The sequence below is a fragment of the Symphodus melops genome, assembly GCF_947650265.1.
Source record: "Symphodus melops genome assembly, chromosome: 13".
Taxonomy (NCBI): domain Eukaryota; kingdom Metazoa; phylum Chordata; class Actinopteri; order Labriformes; family Labridae; genus Symphodus; species Symphodus melops.
The window spans coordinates 2,156,333-2,174,667 of NC_136703.1; the positions used below are offsets into that span (position 1 = coordinate 2,156,333).

Genomic DNA, 18,335 nt, shown 5'->3' on the forward strand with positions numbered 1-18,335 from the left:
CTGTTTGATTTTCCTTCCCTTGAGTTTCTCACTCCTGCTGTGTGAGTGTGTGTGAGTGTGTGTGTGTGTGTGTGTGTGTGTGTGTGTGTGTGTGTGTGTGTGTGTGTGTGTGCTCAGCGTTATATTCTTCAGCTCTCTGTTGCTCTTTACTGTTTCCTGTTTGATTTTGTAGTTTTCTGGTGTTTCTGGTCTTCTTTCCCTCATGTGTTTGATCGTCCTGATTGTCTTCACCTGTGTCTCTTCAGTCTCACCTGTGTCTCTTTAGTCTCACCTGTGTCTCTTCAGTCTCACCTGTGTCTCTTCAGTCTCACCTGTGTCTCTTCAGTCTGGGTTTTAACTAATAGAGTAAACTCTTAAAGCCATTTTAACTTAAAAACGAGATTAGCATCTCGAAATGAGGAAACATGTTTGCAGCTAAAAACACAGATCCAGAGAGCAAACAAACAAATAAAAGCAGGACATTTGCTCACATGTAGGATTTCTCTTCTTCTTATGTAACTGTGCCAATCTAAATAAGTGTCCCGGGTTAGTTTACCCTGCGTCCCACAGGGAGCAGGGCAGAAGATCACAGTCCAACAGATGATGCTCTCTGGCATGCCTCTGATTAGGACAGTCTGTCTGATTTCAACATTGGCTGGTTTCTGTTACACTTTAACAGATGTGCAGTCTGGTTATGCACACAGCAGCTATACTACACACACTGCAACGCACAGTCACCTGCTGCATGCAAACACAGGTGAAGGTGCTCCCCTTCAAACGCTGAAATGGCTCTATCACATATTCAATTGTTATGAGATGTGGAATAACTTAAGTTGCACATAGGACTTGCTCAAACTTGAAGTCAGACCTGGAGCAAAGTCAAAACAGTTCAAAGTAACCTGTGTTTATCGTATCTGCAATCTTAGGATGAACGAGGCTAAATGAAAAATCTGACAAAGTTAAATGAATCTGTTTACCCACCAGGATGCCCCGAGCTGTTATTGTATCTATGTGATTACAATCAAGCGTCTATGATATTATTAATACTATGATGATACTATGATATATTAACATCTACTTTTTGCACAGACTTTAATACCGGAGGGTAAATTCTGGTTTTACACTCTGTTACTGAGCGCTGTGCTGCTCACACACACACACACACACACACACACACACACACACACACACACACACACACACACACACACACACACACACACACACACGCACACACACACACACACACACACACACACACACACACACATGCACAAACAGGAGCTGTGGACATGCATTAGTGGAGGGAGGCTGAGACACAGGGAGGGCGTCAGAGTTGTTGTGGGTTCGGTGCCTTGCTCAAGGGGGAACCTCTGCAGTATTCAAGAAGTGAGCTGGCATCTCTCCAGCAACCAGACCAACTTCCATACCGGGACTTCAACCTGCCACCCTTCGGTTCCAAACCCAAGTGCCTACAGAGCGAGGCACAGCCGCCCCAAATGTCAAACTACGAAAGATCATCTGGCTGTACCGTGTCACTCCGAGTATCATCTATTATTAAGTGCTGTCATGCTACAAAAGGCCACAAGTGAAGTTTCCCTTCCAGATAATTCTTCTCTAAGTTCTTGTTTCTTTACCGCCTGAGGAGCGTTCGTTCATCTGTTTCTGGTGAGGCTCAGTTTCTCTGTAAATAATAAGTTACACAGAGGCTTCACTCCACTTTAAATCAACAGCATGTTTTTCTTATGGTTTAACTGCAACTATGAAGTCTCATGTTTGTCGAAAAAATAACATCAAGATGCAGATTTGAATAAAAAAAAAAGCCTTTATCACGTCAGTCCTCAAAGGGGAGAGGAAACCAGATCTGAAAATGTTCATTGAAAGGAGGAAATCTAATCACTAATCGACTTTCATGACACAGCATCATGTAGATTTGTCGCTCAGGTCGGAGTTAAGAAAGTATCCGCCTGCTTTTACTCTCCATACAGACTGCTTTATCTGCATACTCCAAACCCAGATAATACGTGATTGGTCAAAGCCTGCCTACACATCATTAAGCCACGCCCCCTTAAAGGATTCTACATTTACATGTTGAATTTGTCAGAAGAGATTACATCACATAATGCTTCATAATCGTACTGCACTTTAATGCTACATTTCCATGAAGAACCCACAGCTACAATTTCACAGTTCTACATTATATTTATGAGACGTTTTTTAGGACCTCAGAGAGGACGTACACAAAGTCAGGAAGTGAAAACGAACGGCTCTAGTCTGATCGAAGACAAAGGTGCCGACAGGAAGTGACCAGAGACAGAGCACAACGTCGACAGCTGTTCTTAAGAGTTCTCACCACCATCTTAAATATCATCATCATGAAGTGTGCAGGTGTTCATGAGAGAGTCGGGCTGGATCAGACGCCTGAGCGTAGACCTGAAGGAGAGACTTTAAGTCAGGACGAGCGGCAGAGTTTTAAATTTGATGCGGGCGGTAAGTCGGAGCTCGAGGAGGGAGACGAGCAGCGAGGTGAAGTGTGCTGTTTTGGAGAGGTTGAAGACCTACATTTTGAATCACCCTGCACCTGTAGTTCAATAAAAAAGCTGGACAATAACAATTCAAACCTTTGTCCGTCTTAATGAAGACTTTGTCTTCTGTTGTGTCATGAAATAATGACGAGCTGCGATCCGCAGCATGTTTGTTCAGACAGGGCTTACCCAGAATGCTCTCTGCTATTAATTGGTCCGAGAGATGTTTTGAAATGCGGTCTGTTTGTTACTTTCTTTATTCTGTCTGTGTGTTTCTTCACTCTGAGCTGGCGAGAATAAGTTCAGTCTGGCTTGTCAGAGTTTCATCAATCATTCATCAGCTCTGTATTATGTAACAGACGCCACAAATGAGCCATCTCTGCAGAGAGAAAACAAGAGCGATGATACAGGAACGATTTTTCTTCAGAGGCACCGTACTGGAATTTGTAAATGAGACCGCTGAAAATCTTCGACTCCTCTGAAGAGTCGAGAAATAGTCTTGTGGCTTCGGGGGGGGGAGCGAGGATATGAAAGAGGTTAGACAAACAATTAAAAACACAGAGACAAACTCAAACTTTCAGAGTGAGTGCTCATAAAAAGGAGCTTTAGTTCAACTGCAGCGGAGACTCTTTCATAGTGCTGATTTAATATTCTTGGAGTTATGCTATGCCATTCTTATTATATTGGTTTTTCATTTTGGTTTGGAAATGCTTTTGGTAGTGATGGTATGTGCACAATGTCCTGCAGGCAGCGAACATCCGGAATCCCCTCTGACTAGACTGGAGGAAGGTCAAGAGGTATCACTAACCCAGAAATGACCCAAAGAAAGAAAAATCTAAAGATGTATTCCTGCAGGTGGGCGACCAATAAATACCAGGTGGGAATCAGGCAATCTAGGAAAATGCCAGATGATATGGTCCATCGAGGTGGGCACAAAACCACCAATACTCAGAGGTGCTGCTTGTCAATGTGCAAGGCAGGAAACAGCTTTGGGCTGTGCAATTTAACCTAGCCAAGAGCTTAGCCAGTTTATCAAGCTCGTTCATTCGGTTCATTCAGGATATCAGAGAAAAGAACAACACGACCCACAATCCTGTGTCACAGCGTCGTCTCTGATTGGTGGAGCTGGCTGTTACTATGGCAATATTTCCCAGCCCATGGCGCTCTATGCGAATGGATAGTTTTGCTAGCAGGCTAGCCAGTTAGCTAGCTAGCATGAAATCTACTAATAGCCTCGTTATGCCGCAGTGAATGTTATTTATATATTCAACAACACAAACTATAAGATATTATAAAACTTGCATTAACAGTACAAATATTAGAGTAAGCAATATAATTTGCAATGGATTGTGATTCTTATACCTTCGCCTTTTTTACACCAAATCAAATCAATATAGCAACGAGTATTGGGGTAGCTGGAACGTCTGGAGAAGCAACGTTCTGCTTTATGGTTGTTTCACGAACTGATCCTTCCAAGATCGTTTTCATGAACAATTAGCTCCTGGGGTTTTTGCTCTGCAGTGTCTGACAGTGTCCCACATTTGATAAAGAAAACAAACAGCAGAGAAACATTGGATCTTTGTACTCCCCTTAAAGTAACAGCCTCTGTGACACATTGCTTTTTGATATTCAAGAACCTTCTCTCGGGATATTTTCAAACATATCTTATTATAGGTTTCTGATTGCGTCCAGTCTCTGAGGCTTTCTGCTGGAGGCACCCTGCAGGGCATGTCTGAGGGTGTCTGTGACCAAGTGGTTGACCACAGCAGAGTCCTGCCAAGCCATTGTGATGTTAAAACAACCACTGCATTCCTCGCACTCCAGAACAAGCTCTGAGCCAGGCTTGGAAAGTTACCGACTTGGGGCCCATGATTTCCCTAAAGATTCTTGGAGCTGCGATAATAGTCTCTGATAGATAAAGAATATGTTTGAGTGAAAATTACTTTGTAAACCCAGAGTTTTGAATGGGTGCAGAAATAGTTCAGTATTAACGGTTTTATTATGCGTCCGTTTGAGCCATAACCCAGCAAGTCAAAGACTAAACACTACCTTCACCCTGTCCCCCAAACCGGGACACTAAACATCGATTCATTTTCTAAAATCAGGATTAAAATAGAGAAACTGTTCTTCAAAGATCATGAAAACCTTCCAAATAAATAGCTCTATATAAAACGAATATGACAGTCCTGCATTGAGCTTGTTTGTTGAATAATGGCGGCGATGCTTTTTCACACAAATCCAAACTCTTCCTTCAATTCAATCTGATCATTTCAGTTTATTACTGCATATTGTACAAGTACTCTATAATCTTGGCAGAGCTGGTTGATGGTGCAGTGACTCTTTTGAAAAGATCAGCAAGTAATGGTAACACTTCCTGTTTGCATAGAAGCTCAATGCTAAGACATGAATAGTCATAAACTCTTCCAGGCTTTATCCGCTGACCTCAGTGGTCGAAGATTTGCCTCCATCCTGTGTGGATTATAAGATTTCGGTTTATTGCTATTCGCGTATTCCCATTTCTCCTAATTGTTGTTGGTCTTAAAAGTGATGCTTTATGTCACCTGTTTTATAAATGTTTCAGGTCTCACTAAAACAGCATCTCAATCGATCTGATTGAATAAAGCTGAAGAAATACTTTAACTTTTTTTCCCACTTGAGTAATTTTTAATTCCTTCAGTTTGTACCTTTCAAACATCTGTACACGGCAGCAAAGCTACTTCCCTTCATGATCCCATTGCACTTTTAAACTGCTGCCGATCTCTAATTGATAATGTAATGTCGGGGACACTGAGTGATAGTAAGTAAGCTATAAAGTCTGCAGGACAACTCTCTTATAAATAAGCTGCTTGCAGACTCACACTCAGGAATTATTACACACAAAACAACTTTTACTGGCTGCGTGTGCGTGTGTGTTCTCAATTACACAAGTTCTATATTAACCTGAGATTTGAACCTGTGACCTCTCTCTGTCACATTTCCAGCCACACTCTGCCAGCCCTCTCTGCTCTCTGACCAGTTGCCCAACAAACTCATGTCGATTTATTATTTATTCTGTTGGCACCGACTCTGTTCCATGCCGGACCTGGAAACCACAAACATCAACCTGAAGTGGTTTTACGTACAGGGCGGCGTTTATGAGCCACTCGTGGAGCCTTTCTTTTCTGTTTGGAACCACATGTTCTGAACTTCGACTTATTCTCCTGCAGTGAGAAGCTCTTTGTCCACCGTGAACGTGCTCTGGCGTAACTTGTCCAATTTTTTTTAATCTGCCTACGCAAACATTCAAACCTGCACAATCACGTGTTTGATTTGCTTACAGCGTGATGTGTAAACACATGACTTGAATGAATCGCTTTGGACTCCAAGTCCAATCTTAGTTGTGTAATTGGCTTTAATTTCCTGCAGGACGTCCAAATCAGATTCTGTATTTTCGACATTACACACACACACACACACACACACACACACACACACAAACACACAGTCAGAAACCTGGCACACACACAGCTTTACACTGTCCACTCTCAGCCTGGTACAAATCCACCCAACAGATCAGATCTCTGCTTCAAACAGAACAACATATTTGGCTTTTAGGCATAAATAAAAAACAAGGGTATAATTGGAGCCAAAAAACAAGGTATTTTGCCACCAGGAGATTTCTGTTATTGTCCTCCTCTCCCAGCTATTATCTTTCCATCATTGGTTCATGTTGGCTGAGCCCATCGAGGTGGCTGCACATTCGGCCCATTCACCAAATAAAATCACATATTTTGAGTAATTGCTGCAGCTGTTAACGGCCAAGTGTTTGTTTGAACTGGAGGGGCTTCCAGTGGAACAGATCGGCTATCTCGTCACATTTCCTTCACCCAGCCTGACTCCGTCCAGAGATGACCAATCAGAGCGCACACACGGAGAAAAACATAATCTAGTTCAATTCTACCTTGATGTTTTAGTAGCTTTCTCCGAAACTTGATTATCAGCAAACCCAAACATCTCATTAATATTCATCAACAAATCCAGAGGGTTGGCGAAACGATGAAAACACTGGAGCTCATTGTGAATGGAGGCTTCAGGATGGTGGCTGCTTGTTTCCTTTGAGGGTTTGGCTTTCATAGGAAATCAGTGTGATTAAAGGAAGCAGGGAGCAGCCAAACTGCCTCTCCTCCGTGCCTGGACAAGCTTTAAGAAGGTTTTCTCTTCATCAATCTTCTGTTATTAGCCGCTAAATCCAGCAGACGGACTCATGTTTACTCTCTAAGGGCAGAAGCTCCTATTACCTCAGTTTTCAGAGCGCTTCTCACTGGCGCTAGCTGGTACCATGTTACACAATTTAACTCGCACTTCTATTGGTGGTGTCTGTTTGTTTTAAATTACTGAATATTTTATTGAAGGTCAATGTCAGAGAATCGTGTCCTGGCATCAGCAGCAGCTCTCGATCTGAACATGGTTTCTCCCACACTCGAACTTGATAATTGGTGAGGGAGAATTGACATTTTCATATATGAATGTTTTAAGGCGTATAACAGCGCTGTTGTGGAACTGCAATATGAAAGGTTGATGTTGTTGAAACACTGATTTAATCCACGTGGTAAATGGTAAATGGACTTAGGCTTGTATGCCGCTTTTTTTAGTCTCCTGACTGCTCAAATGGCTTTCACACCGCAGGTCACTCCTACACATTCACACACTGATGGTAGAGGCTGCTGCATAAAGAGTCCATCAGTATTAACTCATCCATTCACACACTGCTGACGGACATGCGGCTGCAGGAGCTTGGGACCGAACATCCGACCGTCCATTTGAGACAACCGACTTTACAGAACTGAGCAACGGTGTTGAGTCAGTAAAACTTAAATGGTGCCAAATAAACCACTTTACGTTGAACCACGTGTTAGAAAGGAAGAAGCTGAAGGGCTAGCTAAAGGTTTCTCTAGGGTTCCTTAAAGCAGAAAAACTTCCAAAGAGTCCAAAGAGTAACTCTTGAAGACGTAAAGGCAACCATAAACCAGATACTACAGAATACCCTGAAACAGATGGTTGGGGTGCATCTTCAAAAACCCAATTAATGGAGCTTTAAAATGGAGCTGAAGGTTATCCTAAACAGATGCTCAGAAACACACTGTAAGAGGTACAGTTAATATGATGCTTATGGCTACCTTAAAAACATGGTACTTCAAATGAATCTGTAAACAGAAGCCAAAGGACAAACTGACAAAGACACTAACGGGGACCTTAAACCAGATGCCAAACCAAGGCTTGCTTGTGAGTCTTTTTGAAACACCAAATGGGGTTATGACAAAGCCTCGGTCTCGGGCAGTCAGGAGGAAGAATGCTTTGGGTATGTGAGGGCCATCTGTTGGCTGGTATATGAAGAATCTGTTCACACACGTGAGAGACACCAATCGGTCTTGGTCTCAGGACCACTTTTTAAAGGTCTCTGTCTGGTCTCTTTTAGCTTTATCATTGCTGTTCTAAAATAACCACAAACTATAATTCATTAATTCAAACGGCCACCGCCACCTTCCCGACGTTACAGTCTAAGTGGGTGAAATGCCCGCTGCACACAAGAGGAGATATTTATGGTCTTGGTCTTAGCTCGCTCTCGCCCTACCTTGGTCCTGGTCTTGACTCTGTCTCCATTCCTAAAGGTCTCGGTCTTGGAGAACGATGCTCTACTTTATTCTATTCTTGACTGCAGCGCCACCAGGAACATGAGGCTTGTTGGACTTTCTATCACTTTACCCTGAACATTCAGTCAATGCATTTCTATTGAACCCTTAACATTGTTGGTGACCAGACAAATTGCCTGCCTTCCGTTCAGATTTGACCGTTTTGACAACGACAACCTTGAAGGGGAACACGGCGTCTGACAGACTGAAAACAGAGGAGGAGATTGTAACTCATTAGCTCAGTCGCTCTCTCTCTGCCAGACTGTAAACTGCTCCACAAAAGAGGCTCAGATTACAAACAGGAGTGGATGGTTCAGATACGTCTCTTGCACAAACTTGGTGAACTTACTGTCCTCAGCACCTCAGAACATATTGAGCAAAGCCTGTGTGAACCACACAGAGTACACATCTGATACAAAGCAGCAGGAGAGGGCGCTTTGTTAATTTGCATAATTATTCTTTCTGTTAGTTTGCATACTTATTTTCCTTCCTTGCAGACATGTGAGGTTTTTGTGTCTTTTGACTGTGAGCTGTGCTTTCAATGTCGAGTCCTGGGATCGCGTTTGTTCTAAAGCACTACCTCTCTGGGGATCTGTGCTTCTCCTCTGTTGCACAGGAATGTACAGAAATTGAGACCTTGTGAAGACTCTGTAGATTGAGGCATCCCAGAGAGAGCAGAGAGGTAGAAACACACACACACACACACACACACACACACACACACACATTTAGAGGGAGAGAAAGAGTGTGTCTGATTTTTGTCTTAAAGACGCAGCTTTAAACATTACCACATGCTAAGAACCCTGCAGCACGAGAGAGAGAGAGAGAGAGAGAGAGAGAGAGAGAGAGAGAGAGAGAGAGAGAGTCTGTGTGCACACATGGCTGCATTTCTGCATGTGCAAAGTGTGTGTTTGTGTGTTTAGGTTGTGTGTATCTGAGCGTGTGGGAGAGACGTAGGAACAAGAGATGAATGCAGTTTTATTACCACTGTTAACAGCTCAGGCCAATTATGAATTTGATTAGGTTGTACTTGGCAAAGAAAAACTGTGTGGCTCTACTTAAAGACAACAAGACCACAAGCCAAAGATTGAGAGTGTTTTAAACTCGGTCACTCACTCTCTCTCTCTCTCTCTCTCTCTCTCTCGCTCTCTCGCTCTCTCTCTCTCGTTGATGCTTATTACAAAGCACAATAGATCTGTGGGAGCATTATGTAAGCGAAGCAGGCCAGTCTGAAATGTGTTTTCCAGAAACTGTCATCATCGTCAAAACGTTTCCTGGTTAGTGTTACAGTTTCTTCTTTGGTTGGAGTATTTTCTGGACAGTGCGTTTATGTATATGTGTGTGTGTGTGTGTGTGTGTGTGTTTGTTCTCTCCGGTTTAATTTTTCCCCACTTTTTATTTGAATGTCAGAACAGCTCTGGACATCTCCAAAAGAAACCATTCATTCAGTAAAATGATCCCACATCACGTTCCAAACCCACAATGAGAAGAGAAAATCAAACCCAGCACATCTCAAGGGTGGATTTTGTCCAAAGGATTCAGTGCAGAGTCCGTTTTATGTGAATGGAGTAAAAAATATGAAGCGTCTCAAGGACGTTTGTGTTTGTGATTTTTGTGAGTTGGGCATCGTTTAAAGCAAAAAAAGCAATTTTGGTATTTAACCGGTACAAAGAGGATGGATTGAGTGTTTTGATTATACACAGGTGTGTTTTGGGTGTTTCATGATCAAACCTATCAGAGTGTCAGAACCCAGTCCCAGTAAGATCCTGCAGATGGGTGTGTTACTATTTACAAGGTGGATTTTAGTTAATAGAAGGAACTCCAGCTGACTTCTTTAGTTGTGTACCTGTCTCATAGTTTCACAATGTTGAGTGCTCATACTAAAGCGTGTGCACATTTTCAGATCTTGAGGTAAAGGTGTGTTGGAGTAAAACCAAGAAACGTCTGCTAAACGGCTCATAATGTCAGTGAGTTTAAGAGACATGTTTTTGTGTCGTCAGGGCGACTGTGGGTCAGCAGGACGAGTCGGTCGTCTCTCAACCAGAAGGTCAACAGTTCGATCTCCAGCTGCTGCAGCTACGTGTCCGACGTGTCCGTAGGGAAGACACTTAACCCTCGCTTTGTCAGTGGCATATGAAGTTCCCAACAAGTCCTCCAACCTAAATGACCGTAGAGGTCGTCTGTCACGTAATACGACCCATAGGAGCGTTTCCTAAATTAGCGCCCCCTACCGGCGACCTGGAGAAATGCCAGTAAATCGTCAGCCTGCACTGTCACACTGCTTAATGCGCTGACCAAGGTGAGTGATAATTAACTATTCTTTTGGGAAAAAAGTTAGCTAGCTTGGACTTGGGTCAGAGGTCATTCGATGATGAACACACATTCACCGGATCGAGGTTATTTATACGTGGAGAGGTCGCTTGACTCTAAAACATAAATATGGGTCGTAATTTGACGCTTGCACAAACGACCAGTGGAGTCGTATAAGTTGGAGGACAGGCTGGAAGTTCCACTATAGAGGAAGTCAGAAATGTTGGTTTAAATACTTGACGCCATCATACAAGTTTAATGACACCAATTATATTTCAGTTATATATATATATATATATATATATATATATATATATATATATATCATATTTCTTAAATGTTATCCAACATGGTGTCAGAGTCACATCGAGCCCATTGGACATTTATATATTTTCTCTTCATGTAGCCAACTGTTTAACTGTGTGTGTATGACAGTATGACAACATGAAAATCCATGTGTTTGTGTGGACTGAATGAAGGTTTTAATCTGCTGGATCCAGTTTCACCATCTGTGAGTAACAGAGTGTGTAAGCAGCTTTGCTTTGATTGATTATATTGAGTAACAGCCCAAGGTCCTGCTGGCACTGTGAATGTCACTTGGCCAAAAGAAAGGGTTTTCTCTCTCTCTCTCTCTCTCTCTCTCTGTTCTCATCAGATGCTTTCGCTTTAATGTTTTTCCAGCGTATGAGTCACAGCAGACATAGGAATGAAAAAAAAGAAGGCATTTTTCGTCACGTTCTTCGGCTTAATTTTGTGCAGATTTAAAAACAGAAGATGTGGTGAGCAGGCGTCAGTCAAAGTTGCACTTTGACACGCAGCAACACGCCCCACCAAAAAAATACAAATGTATGTACACCACTTGCTTCTTCCAGCTGTTAAGATTTGGTTAAATCTTAAAAAAAAAAAAAAAAATTAAATAAAAAAAAAAAGCCATGCACCATCTCATCCATGTGATGTCCTCAGCAGAGGTTCTTTCATGTCATTTTGTCTGATGTGAAAAGTTCAAACATTTCTCTTTCCTGTCACAAGACGTCGACGTGAGCAATAGCTGTCGTCACGCCTCGAAAACTCCATTTTACCCAACAGTAGAGCCAAATAACTTGTGACTTTTGTTCTACAATACTCGGCCTTATTAACTGTAGGTTAGGTGTGAAAATACAAGACTGATCTATCGTTCTGCATGCAGAATGTCTTTGAAGGGAGAATCCTTCGTGACGCACAATTTATCTGCAGGAGTGCCTGAAGGCTCAGTGCTCCCCTTCTCTTTTCCATTTACACCACCCGACATGAGACATCATTCCTGCTTCTCAAACCACTGATGTGCTGACCATACCCAGCTCTTCCTGTCCTTACCGTCAGCCCAGCCAATCAGGATCAATCTGGCAACAAACCGACTGATGTCCACAAAGTCTGTCCAGCACCTGGGTGTCACGATAGATGACCAGCGAACATTTAATGTTCAAGTAGCCTCGATTGCCTGGTCGTGTCTATTTGCAGCAGGCTTCACACGTTTTTTTCTTGCTTTGATAACTGTTGGAAACCCCCGAGGTCTCGAAAGTAAAAGTATGCATCTTCGGTTTAGTCCATTAAAGTGTAAACATTCGACATACGACACCTTGAATGCAAAATGAAACGCAGCTGAAGTACCTAGTTTTCTGTGCAATATTTAAAGACCCCTGTCCGCCACAGGTCCTGAGACTCATTCTTACTCTTCTCCTCAGAACTTCACTTCTGGCCCTCGATGTTGTTGACGTGTGTGAACAAGTTTGTTCAGCAGTGAAAGCTGCAGAAACATGTCTGTGTCACACAGCTGGACCCCCCCCCCCCCCGCAGGGACGGAAGATGAAAAGATACCAGCTGTGTGTTTTTCTACCTTTCTTTGCAAAGTCAGCAGTGAGAAAGGTAAAGCACGTTATTCATTTTTAATTTGAGTGAGCATGTTTTTGGATAAAGAAGCAGAACTGTCTCATGGACTGGATCAGAACATACTGTGGTAGACTTTATGGCAAAGTCATGAGGACGAGATTTCCCGACCGTCTGAAGAGAGAAAATAACTTTTAAGACTGCATAAAAACTTGGGAGTGAAAGAAATCGCAGATACTTAAACATGTTAACAATTACACTCTGACCACTTACAAACCCTCAGCTGAAGCGCTTGGTTGTTTACTTTGGCCCCTCTGACTGCAGAGGTACAGAGGTTTGGTGGGTTTTTTTTCTCCTCCGCTCTGTTTTACAACCTCTGCTCTCTGGCCTGCTTCCCTTTGCTCTCAGCAGGTCGCTCCGTCTGTGGGAGGAATCAAAGCCTCTGCTCACTTCATTATGTACGGAGCGCTGCTGCTGGTTATCAACATTTCTGAACCGTCTCTCCGCCTTTTAACTTTCAGCTGTCATGCAGGCCTGATAGCATACCAACTAACCTTTACTAATCCTCAGTAGTAGTATTAGTAGTAGTATGCCATTGATAGCAGAAGTAGAGCAAAGATGAGGCCTAGAAAATCCAGCCTGAGCTGACCCGAGCCCGTGGAAACTACTGGGTCCCGGGTCAGCCCCATCTCATGGGTCAAGCCTGACTTGAACCTGCTGTTTCAACGACAGAAATCTGTTCCGATGAGATCTTGACGAGCGCGAAACCGGCTGTCATTCGGACCCTCCACCTGGTTCCCACCTGCCTTCACTTAGGATTCTTTCTCACACTGCTTCCCTGTTGCCCTTCCTGCTACACGGTACCGGCATACTGCACTGCACCGTCCAGTAGTTCCTAGGAGTGTCAGTGAATGAGAACAGGCTGTCACAGATAACATAAAACATCCTAGACAGGAAACCACAACAGGATCACCGTTGTGAAATATAAAATTAAATTTTCTATTCAGAGGTTTGCGAAACTTCACTCTGAGTGTCAAGGTGTGTGTGTGTGTGTGTGTGTGTGTGTGTGTGTGTGTGTGTGTGTGTGTGACCTGGTTGATTTGGGACAACAGATAGAAATGAGCTCGTTGGCTAAACCTTGTACGAAGCATCTCTTAATGTTTTGTAAAATAAACTAGTTAGAGTCAGACATTAAAATGTATTAACACAAGAATAAAACAAGACCTACATTTCACTGATTGAAACTAGACTAAAAGGTCTTTCGTTTAGCTGACAATTGATTTGTAATTTGACTTAAACTAATAAATATTTGAATCACAGCAGTGTTAGTGTTAATAATGAGAGTGGAGCGATCCGCAGGGTGACATGTGAGAAACAAGAGCTGGTGTCCTCGCACCTGTGTGCTCCCAGCAGAGTCAACAACTGTTTGAGATTTACTGTGACAGTGTGTGTGTGGAAATAAGCCGCACACACACACACACACACACACACACACACACACACACACACACACACATTAACTGCATAGCACGGCCTCAATGCAACACAAGGTTATTTATGTGTAACATGTAGTGGATTTAAAAGTGATGACAGAAAAAAACTAAATGAATCTGCTGAACAAACGACGATGTAACCCGACTGCAGTTTGATAAACTCTTTTTCTCCACATTCAGTGAAAGATGTGTAACGATGACAGGGCCACATATGCAGAGAAATCCTTATGATCCACGCTGCGCTGTCTGCTCTCCTGACGCTCGACCCCTCCATCTCGACCCCTCTGACCCCGACACTTTGCAAGTCTCGCTGAGAACCCCCGTCCCATTACGCAAGCTACCGAAATGCACGAGCACTTTGACCTGAACACTTGAACTGAGTGACTTCTCACTGCAGATTTACGTCACTTTAACCTCTTCTGAACTTGCAGGATTTAAAACTTCGAGTTATTTTAAGAGTTTCCATGAGGTCTTTCAAACGTCGCTGGTCAGTAGATCTTCATTCAAGTCAACGGGGAAGCTTCAAATTAATTTACTATTAAACATGTTTATTTCTTCCTTTTAGTCAAGTTTTTTCAGAAAGCACATTTAAAACAGCCTCAGTAGCTGCACGATGTAAAAGGATGAATATGAATAAAAAACACACTAAAATACAAAAGAAGCAGCAGCATGTTAAAATGTCAAGCTCAACTCGTATGAAGTTGCTTGAATAAACCACAATCTCATTTTCTCCCTGTTGAGTTTAAAGTGTCGTAACGTCCTAACCCCCTCCCTGTGTACTGTGTGAGAATAAGATGTGTGAGATGAAAGAATATCCTGCAGGAAAAAGGTGTCATCACACGCTTGCACACACACACACACACACACACACAGCTCCTCTGGGAGGGGGCTCCTATAATCCATCATACTGTACAGCCTCAGCATGATTATGCAACATGTGCGTTTAACATCTCAGCCACTCGACAGCAGAGGATCTGCAGATGTCTCATCTGAACTCATTCAGTGAAAGCTGACACACATGATCACTGCACATGCACACACACGCTGCATTCAGCCCGCAGGCGATCACACACCGTGGCTGGTTCCTCTGTAACAACCTGTCACGGAGCGCAGCATGACAGCTGTTACTACAGAGAGTTCAACTGTGATTAAAGATACTTACCTCATTGTACTCTAAACCATCAACCTTAAGCCCTTCCTTAAAATTACCGTAATGCTTCTAATTATAGAGCAAGATGGGGGGGGAGGGATCTTGCAGCTTAAATAAACCGATAATTGGAAGGAGTAGCGGTCAGGTGATTGTGGATAATGATGCATGTCAAATGTAGAATCAGTGCAGCTCGCAAATGTCGCCTTATTTATGCTTGGTTTGTCAGACAGAGGCCAAACTATTATTATTATTAGTGATTGTGTGAACCGCAATGTACCTCGCCATTAGTTAAAAAATCTAATCTGCTGTGATTCACAACCTCCATAAAGTCCATGCATGCACACCCGCACATAGAGACACTTAAAGGGTTGGTGATTTTCTCCTTTTTTAAAGATTTGGGTTGAAATTGTGTTTAGGTCCTGACACACACAATTAATAACTCATATAACAAATAAAATCCATCATCTGTAGCAGTTCTGTAACTCTGCCTTTATTGTACTCAGAATTTATTAACTAGATTGTGCCAAGCTTCCCGACCAAACCACTGGATCTGGGAATAAAGACAAAGATTGACATTTATTCTATAGCTTAATGGCTGTAATATTATGTTTAAATATTTTATAAGTCCTGAATTATTGATGTTTACAGGTTTGACTCGTGCAGTCCCATTGCAACGCTGTTGTATTGTTGACATTGTTAGACGGCAGGCTTGGTTCCAGAGGTCCATCTTTCAGAGCTAAAAAGATTTTTTGGTTTTGCCGTGATTAAAAAAAAAACAACAACAGTGGGGAGAACTGACGTTAAGTCGTCAAATTCAAAAGTGGAAACATTAAAATGCAAACGTCACTTTAACAGTCTGAGTTATAAATGGATTTGATTTAGAGCCATTCATTTTATAGTTGCCTCAACTTTTCTTTCTTTCTTCAGCGCACACACCCAGAGGTTGTGGTAATGGGAGATGATCCTTATAGTAGCTGTGATGACACTACAGGAGGTGTTACAGGAGTGGGGGAATGTGTAGTGTGTGTGCGTGTGCGTGTGCGTGTGTGTGTGTGTGTGTAGTCAGGCAGAGAAAGGGCAATCGAGAGTGTCAAGCAAGAGTATCACAGGGTGGGCCAACAGCTGCTGGTGTGACTGACAACAGGTGGTCCAAGGTAAACCTGAGGTTCACTAGAAAGACACACCGACGATAGAGACAGGCAAGTCAGAGGAAGTGTCGGTCCGCTCAAAACAACATGTCCCAGAACTAGAAAAAGAAAAAAAAGGGACTTAAGAAGGCCTGTCAATGAGACACATGGTCCACACAGTCTGCTAACTATCTGAGTGCTGCAAAGAAGAAAGAAAAAAAAAACGTGATTTAGACCACAAACTTGATAGAAGCAGCTGACTTAGTCTCCTTAAACCTGCAGAGTTTCTCACAGTCAGCAGGATTAAGATTAATAGATGGATGGTAAGTTGCATTTATTCCTCAATTCGGATGTCCGAGCTGGGAACGACGTCACACCCAGGTTGACTTAGTTCCACCAAGAACTTCGGTACAAGTCGGGCGAGCAGCATCGACGCCTCCAGGAGTAGTTATGTTAGCGTTTAGGCGAAAACAACACAGCACAATCTATTGGCCCTACTTCTCTGATAGTTTGTTACATCAGTGAACAATTCCCTAATACTCTGATGGTCTCAAATTCAAGTGTCAAGTCTTTTTCCAGACAGCATGATGTTCATTTAGTAAATGATGGTCCCATTTAGGATGTGACGGATTGTAGGTCCGCGCATGCTCTGGGGTTAAAAGGCGACCTGTGAGCCAGAATGAAGGCGTGCCGATCAGTACCCACTCTCTAACTAAATATGGTCCCAGCATGCCAATCTTAACGCTTCAGACCAAACGCCATTAAAAAAAACCCCACGGGTGACATCTTGATCAATCACATCCGAAATAAAAAATGACTTCCCTTCCCTTGGTGAGCGATCTCCTGTTTTTAGGTGCATTGTGCATCATTGAATTTGGCAGACAGAGATTCTGTGTAGTGCATGTGTTTGGTTGTTGAACTGAAATATCATCACACTTTCTGCAGAGCACCCCACATTTGACCTGACCTCAGCTCTGACTGACAGCCTCAGTACACAGACAGACTCAAACCATCAAGCGAAAGGAGAGCGCAGATGTTTTACAGCTTGAACAGACCAGGAGGCCGTCCGATTGAACACAAGTGCCGAGTGACTGATCAAATGACTTCCATGACAGAGCGGTTGGCAACAGGGCGTTTATTTATAGCAGCATTACAAGTTTCCATGATAGTTTTCCACCACGCCGGCCAGAGACCTGAAAACACGCCGCTATCTACCAACCTCTGCACGACCACAGCTACTCTCTCTCTCTCTCTCTCTCTCTCTCTCTCTCTCTCTCTCTCTACGCCAGCTTACACAACTCTCCACAGGCAGAGACGTCACTGTCCTGAATCGCACCTCTTTCTTTTCTTTTTATCGCAGCGGCGGAGCGGTCTCAGGTTTGCGTACAGGGAGCTTCTTTTATTTGTCGTCTGAGTGGAAACTTTTGGGGAGATTGGGAATCACTAAGTAAACTCTCAACACTTGCGTCAGTGCTCCTGATACTCTGAGTTTTTGTTTTCAGGGGGACTTGCCACCATGCTTAACCACATCCCCAAAGAGCTTCCTCTTTGTTTATAAAAGCTGACTTCCATCTTTACTCTGGCAATACACACTGTGACCAGCAGAGGTCGCCTCCTACACACAACCTTTTATATGGGTCTGATAAGCCGTGAATGTTTGGTGGTTGGACAGCCTCTTTTTCCCCCTCTAAGGCAGGCTGTCTGTGAAACATCTGGATCCTCTGAACACAAGCGGAGATAACCCTGATGACATCATCATGACATCATCGGTGTTATTTAACCAAATTTGGCAAAGGTCTCTTCAGAGCACCCGGTGCATTAAAACAACTGTTTCCACAGGAGTCATTCTCATGGCCGGTCGACCGATCGATATGTGTGCCTCAAAGAAAACAGAGAAACATTCCCTGATCCAGCTTTTTATCGACCTGCTGCTGACACTGAAACAATCATGAAGGTTTCAAATTGTCGTATTCACTGGTCACATAAATTTACCTCTTAACAAGTTCAATAAAAAGACACAAGACTGATGGAGCGAAAATTAATTCAACCTGAGCTCACAGGTAAATGTTTCTTTGTCCCATGTTAAATAAGGACGATCAAAATGAATCACTTGTCAGCTTATTTAATTACACAGTAGCAGTGTTTACTTCCAGATGGGCCGTCGATTAATCCGCCTTCCAGGACCGAAAACCAGTTGAACCGGGCCAAGCATACTGTAA

At 43.0% G+C, this 18,335-nt stretch overlaps 1 protein-coding gene across 1 annotated transcript in view; it reads left to right on the top strand.

The window, feature by feature from the left end:
• The first annotated feature begins 10,517 nt into the window (after window positions 1-10,517).
• The window catches only part of LOC306833645 (solute carrier family 41 member 3-like), a 31,600-nt gene continuing 23,782 nt past the window's right edge, over window positions 10,518-18,335 (top strand). The window contains exon 1 of the mRNA XM_079359045.1: window positions 10,518-10,533. The gene's annotated coding sequence lies outside the window, so the exon portion shown is untranslated. The remainder of the gene's footprint in view (window positions 10,534-18,335) is intronic.